Source organism: Rhinolophus sinicus, linkage group LG10, assembly GCF_036562045.2.
Source record: "Rhinolophus sinicus isolate RSC01 linkage group LG10, ASM3656204v1, whole genome shotgun sequence".
In the NCBI taxonomy this organism is placed as follows: Eukaryota; Metazoa; Chordata; class Mammalia; order Chiroptera; family Rhinolophidae; genus Rhinolophus; species Rhinolophus sinicus.
Window position 1 is genome coordinate 15,537,750 of NC_133759.1, and position 13,031 is coordinate 15,550,780.

General features: G+C 38.6%; 1 protein-coding gene across 5 annotated transcripts in view; it reads right to left on the bottom strand.

The window, feature by feature from the left end:
* The window catches only part of ARPP21 (cAMP regulated phosphoprotein 21), a 422,242-nt gene that overhangs the window by 158,869 nt on the left and 250,342 nt on the right, over positions 1–13,031 (bottom strand). For 3 of the 5 annotated variants that reach the window (XM_074312653.1, XM_074312641.1, XM_074312656.1), the window contains exon 1: positions 88–1,298. The exons of 1 other annotated variant lie outside the window; for it this stretch is intronic. The gene's annotated coding sequence lies outside the window, so the exon portion shown is untranslated. Of the gene's footprint in view, positions 1–87; positions 1,299–1,399; positions 1,563–13,031 lie in introns of those variants that run through there. One more of the 5 variants, XM_074312643.1, reaches the window with a different exon arrangement.

A 13,031-nucleotide genomic window follows, 5' to 3' on the forward strand; every position in this document is an offset into this window, starting at 1 on the left:
AAAAGCACAGGTATATGGCAGAAAGGAAGAGAGAGAAAGAATCACAAAAGGCGGACAATGTTCACGTCGGAAGACCTTGATTATTACCTTGACCGAACAGTGGATATCCCCCCAGCGTCTTGGTGCCTTGATTGATTTAATTAGGTTTTTATTAATATTATTGTTTCTCAGTGATTGATTTGGCTGGATTTGTTTGATTTAGCTTGGAATTTTGTTTTTGGTCGATTTATTTAACTGCTAGTTCAAAAGGAGCTTTTCTGCATTGTCGGCTGGGATCCTTGCAAGGCTGTGGCGGACGCCACTGCAGCGACACTGGTGGCTTCAGCTGGCGACCCCGTTGCCCCTGCTGCTTATCGCTGCTCCGGACGCTCTCAGGGGGCGCCGCCGCAGCCTTCTTTACCCGGCTGGCTGCAGGGAATGAACGTACCCCGCCTCCTGTCTGCCAGTCTGTTCCTCTGCACTTCTGTCTGTCTGACCGTCTGTCTCGCAGCCTGGCAGCTCAGCGCGGGATTCTGGCTTTCCTGCGCTCTGCTCTGGGAGCTGCCACTCTCGCTGTCAGTCCGTGAGTGAGTCGGTCTGCCTGTCCCTCCTCATCTCTCAGTCCCACTAGTAATACAGGGTCCCTTTTGCAGTCTTCTGTGCCCGCATCTCTCTCCCTCTCCCATTCAGTGCCCTCAGCCGCTTTGCTCGGACAGAGGAGGGCGTCTGGAGTGGAGAGAGAGCACGCTTCCTTTCTCTCTCTCTCTCTCTCTCTCTCTCTCCCCTGCCTCTCCCTCTCTTCTTGCTGGCTTCCCTGTCTCAAGCGGTCTAACTGCTTTCTGTGGCTCAGTCACTCTGTCAGTCCCACCCAGAGCCAGCCAGCCTCGGTCCGTCCTCCGGTTCCGCGTCCCCTGTCTCCCCGCCTCCGTTGTCTGACCCTCTGCCCGGCTCTGCCCTCCCACGCGGCTGGCACTGTTGCCGGGGGCGGTGCCTGGCTCCTCTCCGCAGCCCTGGCTGCGTCCGGTCTCCGTCCCGGCGCGAGGAAAAGCGAGTGTGGCATGTGGCCCCGCAGCTGGTCCGGCTGCAGACTCCAGTCCCCTGACCGGCCACACCCGGGAGATGGCCGCGGCTGAGTGCCTATGGGCACCGGGGTCTCTCTGCCACCGGGCGAGGCCAGAGTTGGCCGAGTCGGAGCGCCGGGACCTGCCGGGTGTGCCTGGCGCGCGCGGTGCCATGCATTCTCCTGGCTGTTCTCCGCCAGCCCCACGGCTAGAGACAAAGCGCATGAACCACGCGCGGCCGCGTGAGCATCATTAATCAGAGAGAAAACTGGCACGTTGCCCCCTGCCCCTCCATACCGCCTCCCGGCTCCCCGCCAGCCAGCGTGCACCGCCCCCGGTGCCGGAGCCCTCCAGCGTACCGCTCCCCGGTGCCTTGCGACTCCTCGGACACTTGGCAAAGCCTTGCTCAGCTCTCTTGCTCGGGTGCTCACTCTCCAGGCCAACTCTGCAGAGACTATCCCACAATAACACCTCACTCCACCCAAATGAATCCGTAGCCTCAGAGCTCTTAGAGATTCTCGGCTTTGAGCAAGACCAAAAGTCAGGCGCGCAGCGTCAAGTTCAGTCCTTGTGGATGACTGCCCCCCGGACCGCTGCCCACCTGAGCGCTGGTTTAGAATCACCGAGGTGCTGCAGAAACCAAGGCAGGGCAGGGCGTGGGGCAGGGAACAGAGTTGACATCCGAAGAAATAAAAGCGCGGCATTTCCCATTTGTTCTGGAGATGTGCTAAATTTATTATCTGTAATTCTGTCTTTCATTTTTATTGTCTCAGGGCACACACTACCACACACACACACACAAAAAAAAAAAAAAAAAAAATCATGGAGGAATGGGAATATATTTCCGGAATACCGCCCACCCATCCTGAGTGCATATAGAGCTTACTTTTCCAACATTATAGGTCACCAGCCAAGATATATCACTGGCTTTCTGCCCCCAGCTGAGACCAAGACATTTGATTCTGGGCTTTTTTGCTAGGTTGTTATTAATGTGAAGCAAAATTATAGTTGTGCACGCCTGCATGGGATTTCCAAAGCTCATTCTGACAGTATCCAGCAATTCAGTTTCTGAAATGTAGATGCTGAATAACTATGGATTTGGTGCAATGAACGCCCCATCCCGTAATAAATTAGAGAGGAGAAAATCAACTTTACCAGCTGCAATTAGTAATCCCATGAATAGACAACAAATAAATAACTAGCATAAACCGTATGTTGAAAAATTCCACATCCTTTTACTCATTTATTGACATCCATTTCTAATGACAGACATTATACACAGATTTATTAAAGGATGTGCTTTCCACTTTTTGTAGAAATGTAATTTCAACATCTGTAGCCATGTTCATCTATGCTAAGATATTAACTATAAATATCAAACAGATGATATGTGTAGCTCTAGAAAATTCTGTGAAAAAAATTAGGATAGGAGGGTACTGGTCCTTGATGAATAGGTAATTACTGTATTTTCCAAATACTAGAAATTGTCTCCCTTGGGGATCAGCGATTGCTAGAATAAGAATGAATCTGCCGTGTGTATGAGGTTTCAGCAAATGAAGCCTAAGGAATTCAAGACCCTTATGTTGATCTATTTCTACTCAGTGCTTTCCAAAAGCATTTTGACAAGCATTTTTCTCTTCCTTCCAGCAATCTAGAAGTCAAGAGAGAGTTAATAAAAAGTATTTCTGATTCTTTTCCCTTTCCTTTATTTCAAGTTATGTCCTAAAAAACGGCTTTTCTTTGGGGAAAATTGTTATGCCAAGTTATGCTATGCCATAAATTCACACAATTGGGACTACCTGGGATGAGGGTCAGGATACTTGGTTTTCCTTCTGGATAACAGTACATATCAGCATCTCTTGAATGGATGGATGGGTGATCTACTAACAGGGAACCTTAACATCTTGCTCTTAACACAAACTCTTCCTAGAATGAATCAGATTTTACTCTGAGAGTTCACTAAAAAAAAAAGCAACTCAAGGCTATAACTGGATTAGAAATTCATAGCCATTGGGCAGGGGGATGGGAACTCAAACAGTACTCTTAGTACAAACTTCAGGGATTACGTAAAAGAACAAGACAAAATGTTTCAATATCTTGATAGTGCATGGCCAAAATTGATGACATTTATTGCAATTTCTCATGGATTTTAACCTTTATTTTAAAAAGAAAGCACCCCAAAGATGAATAACACTAATTTGCTTCAACTAAATTTTTTCTACCTTTTCTCATAATATTTTGTCAACAAAGTAGGAACTGGAGAAGGCTAAGGTTATTTGAGGCCATGCAGATAATTAACATTCAGCTAACCAAATTTTAAGTTTTGTGTCCCAATGTAAAACTGAAATATACTTCTGGGATTATTAGGCAGGCAGTGAACAATAATGATTCTTCTAGGCATTCAGAAAGTGTTTGTATTTCCTTAAATGATTTGAAACAGTTATCATTCCTTAAGGTCCTTGACCTGTCATATAGTAACCACCACTAAACGCACTAAAACTGTTATCTGCCTTACTGGACCTCTGGGTGACAGATCCAAAATGCCAGTCACAGAAGTATTTATGCACTGAAAGCATCCTAACTAAGGTTAGGGCTGGGAACTGGTAGTAGTGTGGGAAGAGAAAGTGGTGCTGGTATTCTCTTGGTCTGGGTGCTTTTGAATTTATTCGGTATCATGTTTGAAATGAAAGAGACTACATGTAACCAGGTATCCCCAGCTTGGGGAGTTGAGCTCACCTACACACTGGCAAACATCTAAGATTGTCTCGACAAGCTCCCTTAAACACATATTCCCCTAAGACACTAAATTAGTGCCCTTTAATGAAGCTTCCAAATTGGATTTTCAAAATAAGGCAAATTGCTAAAATCGCCCAACTACCTTTATAAGCACCTTTTCAGCTGAAGCGAGAAGTAGAATTTCCATGCTGTTGAACTTCCATCATTCCTCAACAATTAGGCTGCGAGGAACTCCTCTTTAGGGCATTCTCCCCCACCACAATAAAGGCCCACAGATCCCCTAGAGAGACTTCTCATTTGCCCTGTTCCCAACAAAACAATCTTGGTTTTTATTAAATACCAGTCTTGGGTTTAAAGCCATACAAATATGCGTGGTACAGAAAGGCAGGGGGATAAGAAGGGGAAAAAAGGATTAGCATTTCAACCAGAAAAGTTTAGTTCCCCATTCTTATTTTGTACTGAGCCAAAATAACTCTAAAACACATTTCAGAACATCAACAAAGAATGTTACATCACGTATGCATCTGAGCATGAAGAAATGTCACGATCAAAAACAAAGAGGACTTGGGAGACTAGAAACCAAATGTTCTCATGGCACAGATCCCTTGATGGGCAGCCATGTTTTCTCTGTAGTCTGCTGTGCGCAGCATAAGAAAATTACCTCCACGAACCCTCGGTGTTCTCACAGGCAGACCATAAATGAACACCGGCCTGCACAACCACACAGTGATACTTTGCTGAGAATGCATAACAAGACATTTCCTCGAACATGAATGTGTGTAGTATTTTCATGAAGATGCAGCTAAATCAGAGGAAGGACAATAAGAAGAAATAGGAGGAAACAACTAAAGAGAGGTTTGGGAAACCTGTCACTGAAAGATTTGAGCATCACAAGACAAGAAGGGCTGTTGACTAAATAGCATATGCCTTTCCCTCATCTCTTGGGATAGAAATACCAGCATTTAGACACACCCTTAGTATTTGGGGGTTTTGTCCCTCTGGCCCCCAGAGTATCGCGTTGTTTTCCTCCCTGCACTGGCTGCCCTGAGGGACCCGCGGCTTTGGCACAGCTGAGGCATGTGCGGCAGGCAGCAGAGCACACAGATGCAGGAACTCTATCTGACTGCAGAGCAGGTGTGTGCAGGCAGGACGTCCTGCAGGCCCTCTCTACCTGGCCTGTGTTAGCAGCCCCCTCCAGGACCTTCTGAAGCATGAAGTGTTCTCAACTTCCTATGGAACCCACAAAAGATGTTTATCATTTTTAGCAAATGAGCCCAGAATTGAAAACAGAAGCATCAGAAGCGTACATGGGGAGAACAGAGGTAAATGTTTTCCCCCAAATGCAAGGGATGAATCAGAGCATAAACTAACACTTGCCAAAGCACTGTGTGTGATGCTGTCTCCTGTTTTACATTTCAGTTCCTGAGATACAGCATTTTCCTCCACATCGGACACTGTTCCCTTTTTCACACAAAGGAAGACAAAGGTTACCAAGTTATTCAGAACTTGGAATAGTATACGTGGCTTCTCAACAAGGAGATAATATTAAAAGGTCTATGAATTAGGCACTAGAATACAACAACTACAATCCATCTCTAATGAAATGTAAGACATTTATATTTTTAAACTGTTCTTCATAACTTAAAATGGTGTGCATACGTGTGTGTGTATGGTTAAAGGGTAAAATATATCCACAATTTTAATATTTCAAAAGAGTACTAAGATCTTACTGTAAACCCAGTTGTGGGCCAATATCCTCAAAAAGGGGAATATGCATATTTATAAGTTTGCGTGAATGTATGGACTTGTTCTCCAAAGCCACTCTTTAAAAAATTTGTTTTTCTTTTGAAAATAAATGTATATTTGCAAAATCTATAGCTACACATTGGTGGGAAAAAAAAGGGGGGGAGAAAGGATCAAAATTAAAAAGAAACAAAATTAAAATCTCCTAAAATATCACCACCCAAACAGCCATCACTTTTGTGCTTAGCCAATCTCTGTGCATATATATCCATAAATATATAGCTATATTTTGCATAAATGGATTGCAAAATACATGTTACTTTATAATCGGCTCTCTGTTCTGTACTTGAGAATAAGTCATGGGGTTTGTTCCTATGACATTGACTGTATCAATATATTAATGACAGCATAGTAGCCTATTAAATACAAAACGTGTGTGTGTTATACATAAGTGAAAGCTATTGGTAGGTGTGATTTGTTAATTGGAAGATTATCCCTTTAGGGTAAATCCTTAAAATGTGAATTGCTCTTCAAATATCTTTTGTTTTGATTACTAATCTTTTGCCTTCCTGGTATAAATTATATGGATTATAAAATAAATATTCCATTAAAACATATAAGACACTTTTCTATGTATATTTTTAATTGAATTGTATTAAATTACAGCAAAAACTTTTGTTACAGAAAGAGAATTAAATAAAAATCATACGTGTTAACTAATGATATTTTTGCTTTAGATTTTTCCCTTAACACAGACACCTGACACATATTTTTTCCCTATAAAAAAGATAACTATTTGAGGAAGATGAATAAATCATTTTAGGCTAAAAAGTTGAAATTTGGTAAACTGCACGCCTGCCTTCTTTTTTCCACAAATAAAGCAGACCCCTGGGAACTGTGGACAAGCCTCCAAATCATTGTTTTGATTCTCTTCCTTTGTTTATCATTTTAACCACACAGAACCAAACCCACTGATTTGACTTACATTATCATATATTTATCCTTCAACTCCTAAGATGAGGGTACAGACACAGACATTCAGGAATGTATTAAAAAAACAAACAAACCGGAAGCCTCAATGGGAGAGAAAGAATCACATAAGAATCATCAGCCTAACAATTCAGTCACTTTCACTTTATTCCATGTAAGTGCAGTCCAGGGCTCATAGCCAGTTCTTCTTTCCTTCCTAGAGAGATAAGACATCTCACTCTGCAGCCTTTTACAGTCAGGCAGGGCCATGTGACAAGTTCGCAGCAGTGATGTGTTAATGGAACTGACACATGACATTTTGGGGTTGGGGCAATGAAAAGCCTCCATGAAATTCTCTAAGTTCTTTTTGACCCTCCACATGGCCACAGATGAGGTCAACTGTCCAGACAGTCTAGCTACATGATGATCAGACTCTATTAGTCTGGGCCCCTGAGTGACTGTGTGGAGCAGATTTCAACACTGACTCATGTCAGACATATAAACTAAGCAAGAAAAAAAAATACTGTCTTTAACCAACTGAATTTTTAGGATTGTTTTAGTCACAGCACAACCTAGATTCCCTGATTCATAAACTCTCTGCTAGTCTAACACCACATGAGACAGTAACATGTACTGCAGTAAACAGAGGTCAGGCCTGGAATTCAGGAGAGCAGAATTTTGGTCCTGAATCAGTTATCAAATCACTGTGAGACTCAAATAAGTTATTTCCACTCTAAAGCCTGAGTTATTTTTAATTTTTAAATTTCTAAAATGAGGTGATAGCACTAATTCTTCATCTGAACAATACCACACTATTCTAATTACTAATGTTTTCTATTAACTCTTGATATTGTCTAACCAAGATTCCATTTTCCTTTTTTTTTAATTTAGTTTCACTGAGGTATAATTGACAAAATTGTAAGACATTTAAAGTGTGCATAGTGGTGATTTGGTATACGTATATATTGTGAAAGTATTCCCACAATCTAGTTAACACTTCCATCACTACACACACACAAGCACGCACGCACGCACACATGCACGCAGGCACACACACACACACCTTTGTTTTTTGTGCGGGGGAGGGTGGTGAGAGTTCCTCTTCTTAATAATTATTTTGGCTATATTTTTTAACTTTACTTTTTGTCTTTCATTTGAATTCTAGAAATAGCCTAGACATTTTCATAGAACATTTTACTGGTATTTTTATTGACATTGCCTTGAATTTATAGATTGACTAGAGAATTGACATCTTTCCTTTGTCTTCCCAAGTATGAATATTATGATCTCTTCTATTTTTCAGTTGGCTTTTGGATGTCCCTTAGTATATATCCATATTATTTCTAGGTATGGCATCATTAATTTCTAAAGTTGTTTAATTATACCATGTCTCCTATTTTTACTTAATATTGCTAGCATTTTTTTTTTTTTTTTTTGGGGATTAGTTCTTCCCAAAAACGAGCTTAAAAAAAAATCTATACGTTCTACTTCAGTAACTACTACATTTGTATCTCTACTACTTTGGAGTTTGTTTAATTATTGCTTTATAGCCTCTTAAGGAGAAAGCTTAGCTCATTAAATTTTACTATTTCAAAAAAATTTATATTTCTTATTTCCTATCATATACATTTAAGAATATATATTTTCTTTCATCTTAATACATTTTAGCTTCATAACAAAAGTTTTATTATTAGGTCTTTCTTATCATTTAATTCTATACTGTAATTCCCATTAAAATCATTTTTATCACATGGACTACTTAATGCATTTTTTTCTCTTTAATTTTAGTTTGTAAAGATATTGTTTTTCAGGGAGTGTCCAATTTTTACTATTGGGTTTTAATTTTATTTCATTTTAGTCAATGATTTTGCGTTTGCTGAGATCTTATTTAGGATTTGGCATATGAACAATTTTTGTTTATAGTCCATGTGTTCTTGAAAACAATGCATATTCTCTATTTAGTAGAGGGTTTTATATAAATCTATTAATTCAGACTTGTAAAATTAAAATGTTTATATATTTTTAAATGCTATTATCTTTTCAAGTCTATCTGCTTGATCCATCTGCTTCTGAGAGAACTGTGTTAACATATTTGATTATTCTTATGGATTTGTTGATTTTTTTCAATCACTTTATGCTTTATGCATTTTTATTATGTTTTGTTAGATACAGATTTACAAATAGTGTGTCTTCTTGATAGATGGTTCTTTTTTAAATAATTAAGCATACTTTTTGTATCTATCGATGATTTTACATTAGATTCTATTTTGTCTTTCACTAATATACACTCTAGAACTTTTGGCTACAATGTGCACTCATTTCAATATATTACACTCATTTCAAATATTCTGCATTGTATGTGTGTGTTTTCTATATTGTAGTCAAGGTTCATTTGAAACCATACAACTGGATCTTTTAAAAAATAAAATCTCAGGGTTTGTTGCATTATTTGTTTTCATTTATCTTACTAGGGACTTTGTGTATTGAGCTAGAGCTTTTTTCTCTACAAAATTTTCTTATCTGTCTACACAGATTTCTATATGATTTGCTCATATGTAGCTTTGACATTTTTCTTTACAATATGTTTGGTGTTCTTATTAAACCATCTATTGATTTTTAATTATATATATAATTAATATATATATAACATATATTATATGTGTATATATAATATATATACCTAATTAAAAGAGACTTTTATCCAGTATTTAAAAAAAAAAAAATCAGATATTATTTTTAGTTCTAGAATTTGCATTTTATTCTTTTACAGTTTCTGTTTCTTTACTGAGATTTTCTATCATTTTATTCATTGTAAGTGTATTTTCCTTTAGCTCATTTAGGTTGGTTATGATAGCTGCTTTAAAGTTATTTACTAATTCCAAAATCAGGGCTATTTGGAGGTTGGCCTACATTGATTTTTTTGTTTCTCTCTTGAGAATGAGTAATATTTTCTGGCACCTTCCTATATCAATCAATTTTGGATTGTGTCATGGATCATGTAAATGTTACATTGTGGAGATTTTGTGTTCTGCTATGGTCCAATGAATACGGTCTTGATATTTTTGTTTAAGCAGGTAATTAACTTGATAGGGCTCAAATTGCACACAGTATTAAAATCAGCAGCTAAAATCTTAGATCATATCTTTATCTTTTTTTTCTTTCCTTTTCCCCCTTCTTCCACCTCCCCCCTCCCCCCCCCCACTCCGGTTCAAACCGTTCTTTCTCAGTCTAGTTGTGTAGGACACAGCTCCCTGGCCCATGCTGGTATTATGCACCTGAGCCACTGGACCAGCCCTTCTTTGTCTTTTTAACTGGACCTCTTACAGTCTGCTTTGTACATTTGTGGTTCAGGGATTAGCTAGAGATTTCAAGAGTTTAGAAATAGAATTTGGGGCTCCTTCTCTCTGGATCTGTCCTTCCCAGAAATGTTTCCTTACTTTCCAGTGGTCCTTTTAATTATGAAGCCTATGGTTTTGTTTGTTTGTTTGTTTGTTTGGTTTTTAATTAAATCAGTTATAGTTGCCATCCAGGGCTGACTTTTGATTGCTCTCAGAATGCCAGCTGTGAAAAATGTTGAACTCAAGCCATGCTAGTCCTTTAAATCAAGGATCAATTACCTTCCAAAATCTGCTGCCTCTCATTCCTCAGAGTTTATTGTTGTCCTCTCAGAGAGACTTTGTCTGTTAGAAGTTTACTCAGCCATATATGGGCAGCAGGTCTCAATATCGAGTTTCACGAAGGAAGAAAGAGGAAAATTGGAAGACAAAGGAGAAAAAGCTATCTACCAAGTTTTGATTCTGAGGCCAGGAAGGGGATATCATCCTCAGATTCTCTTGCTTCGATCCCTTTGTCAAGAATGATGTCTCATCATAATCACGTCTAGATGTGAGGGAGCCTAGGAAGTCACACAGTTCTCTTTCCATCTTCTATAGTCAAGGACTGGGAAAAGGAAGTCAAAATTGGTGTTAAGTAGATTGACTGCATTATCTGTCACTGTCTCCCCTTTGGCTTCTACACTGATTACATACCTCATCTTCCTTATGAAATTGAAAGCTGGGTATTTTTCTCTGAAACACAAGCATATTTGTTTCAACCACGCTGGCTGGGGTAGATTTTAGGAAATATAGTTTGTCAAGAATAGAAGTAAAGCATCTTATCTCAGCAGCTCTCAGGCTTAGGTAACAGTAGACACTTAAACCCTCTCTCTACATGTGTATAAACAGAGGAACCATCTCTCAGGCCTTTTTGAAGCATTTTGTACATCTTCCTGCTGGATCTATTCACCAATATAGGATGGATAAAAACCTAGCTGGTCTCTCATTTTAAGACAAAAACGTTTAAGAATGTTTCTTTTTGATCAGTGGTTATTGACCATAGTCAGGATCCTGGAATATTGCAATTAGTTACGAAGTGCATCTCAATTTGTTACTAAATTTAAATGTTAAGTTTTGCTAGTTACTTTAAAACTAAATTAAATTCAGTGTTATTTCTTTAACAATGTCATCCATACTTCTTGCATTCTAACCAGCTTACTTGAATAGAAAGTAAGAAGTAAATCTAAATATTTTAAAATTTTACTTGGGGATGTCCTACCTATGTAAAAAATTTCTGGCATAGAAAAGAAAAAAAAAAAAAGAAAAAAACAAGTGTTTCAGAATAACCTGCCCTGCTTTCTAGAGAACAAAAGAAGTTACTAACCTAAACAGGAGTTTGTTAAGTAAAATGAAGCCAGGAACAAGATGTTCGGAGAGGACTGGAGATATTGGCACCAAAATAAATGAGAACATAACTGGATGAACACTAGTAATAAACAAGAACGCTGCATAACTAAATATGATATCCCTTGTGACACTTAGTTATGACTGGAAAAAGGTCATGATAGGAAAAAAAAAAGCAGTGAATAAGTAGAGCTTGTCCAGAAGCTACAGATTTTTTAGGAGAGGGAGAGTAATGCTATGAGTTGAAAAGATATATACACCTGCTAAGTGATTATTGAACCAGGATAGAGAATATTTAGGTGGAAATAGAGTGGGCCACACAATGAGACCCCTGAGGGAATGACTTTTCAGCCAGATGGATGCTGGGTTCCTGGTGCTGATCCTAAAACTGACACAAGGAGAAGATACAGTGGTCAGGGGGATCTCAAACACTTTTTTTATTGCTCGAAGTCTCATTTGCCTAAAAGTAGTACACCTGATACATTCTTGATGTGCTCCAATCACAATGTCATCCCTTAAGAAGTAGAAAAAGCCTATGTTAGGCCCAATTCTATGCACTAGGGGGAATTAGTTAACAAAAAGGATGTTATAGCAACCTTGGCATAGGGTGTATTGAGCACAGTCAGTCTTTTACATGTCTTCCTGTAGATTTCAAAGAGAAAGATGCAAACATTCAGAAGTAAATGGGTGCAATCTCCATGGTCTGAATCTATAAAAGGAAAAATTGGTAAAGAAGGTTGGACTAATTCACAGAATGAAAAACTCCAAATTGTTCCATTGACAAATACACACTGGTAGAGATTAATATGTCTACACAGGCAGCTCTCCAATAGGGTCAAATTTTAAAGACCATTAATTAAAAGTGAAGTAGAACATGACCAGAGCCTGGTGGAAAATGGCGGCAAACACAACATATTGTGTTTTAAAGCAACATATTGAAAGGGTATTATTGTCACTGTCCTTGATTCTCTGGTTGCATGGTTCACAGCTTCTGCTGTGGTGTGACCTGGATCCATACTCTTTGGATTTTTTTGGTGAGGTGTCATTAGAATAATATTCATTGTTAATTATTCTTACTCTCATTGTCACTGCCTTGCAGATTGCTCAATGTTCATTTTAGGTACCCGGTCTTCAGGAATTGACTGTTCTGGAAGTTTGCTCCCTGACGTATACTGCAAAATGTCTTTCAATAATCTCTACTTATCAGGAAAGGGCTGTTCATATTTAAATTGAGGGCTCTGAAACTGGGGCTTTTCTTTCAGGCTAGACTGTGCACGTGGGCCAACAAAAGGATCTTGTACCACTCATTGGCAATTAGGTAACTGAAAAAGTTGCGTTAGAAAAATGGATGCCTTCAAATTTTCTATGTTACGTCATTTTATACACCCCTCCTTGTTGGTCTTAGCAACTCTATCATGTTTCCTGCGTAATTATTAAATCCAATATTTCTCACAAAAACATGGACGTGGCTCTTATTCTACTCACTGCATCAAGCCCAATATGGTATTGGCAAAACTGAATTATCTTTTTTATGGAGTTTGTCTTTCCTTCTTCACTATTTATCAGTTTCTGTTTTTATTTTTATATAGTATTCAGGCATAATTATCTGTCAGTAAGAAAACCATGGAGTATGATTTTTATCAAAGGACCAAAAGTTGAGTTGTGGAAAAATATTTTTCATTATATTTTGATATTTTAAAATAAAAATAATTGATATATACAAAATAATTTATGAAATAAATATGAAATTTTAAAGCAACATAATCAAACAATTTTCAATCTACTAAATTTGCACTATCTAGAGTGTTATCTAGAATATTATCAG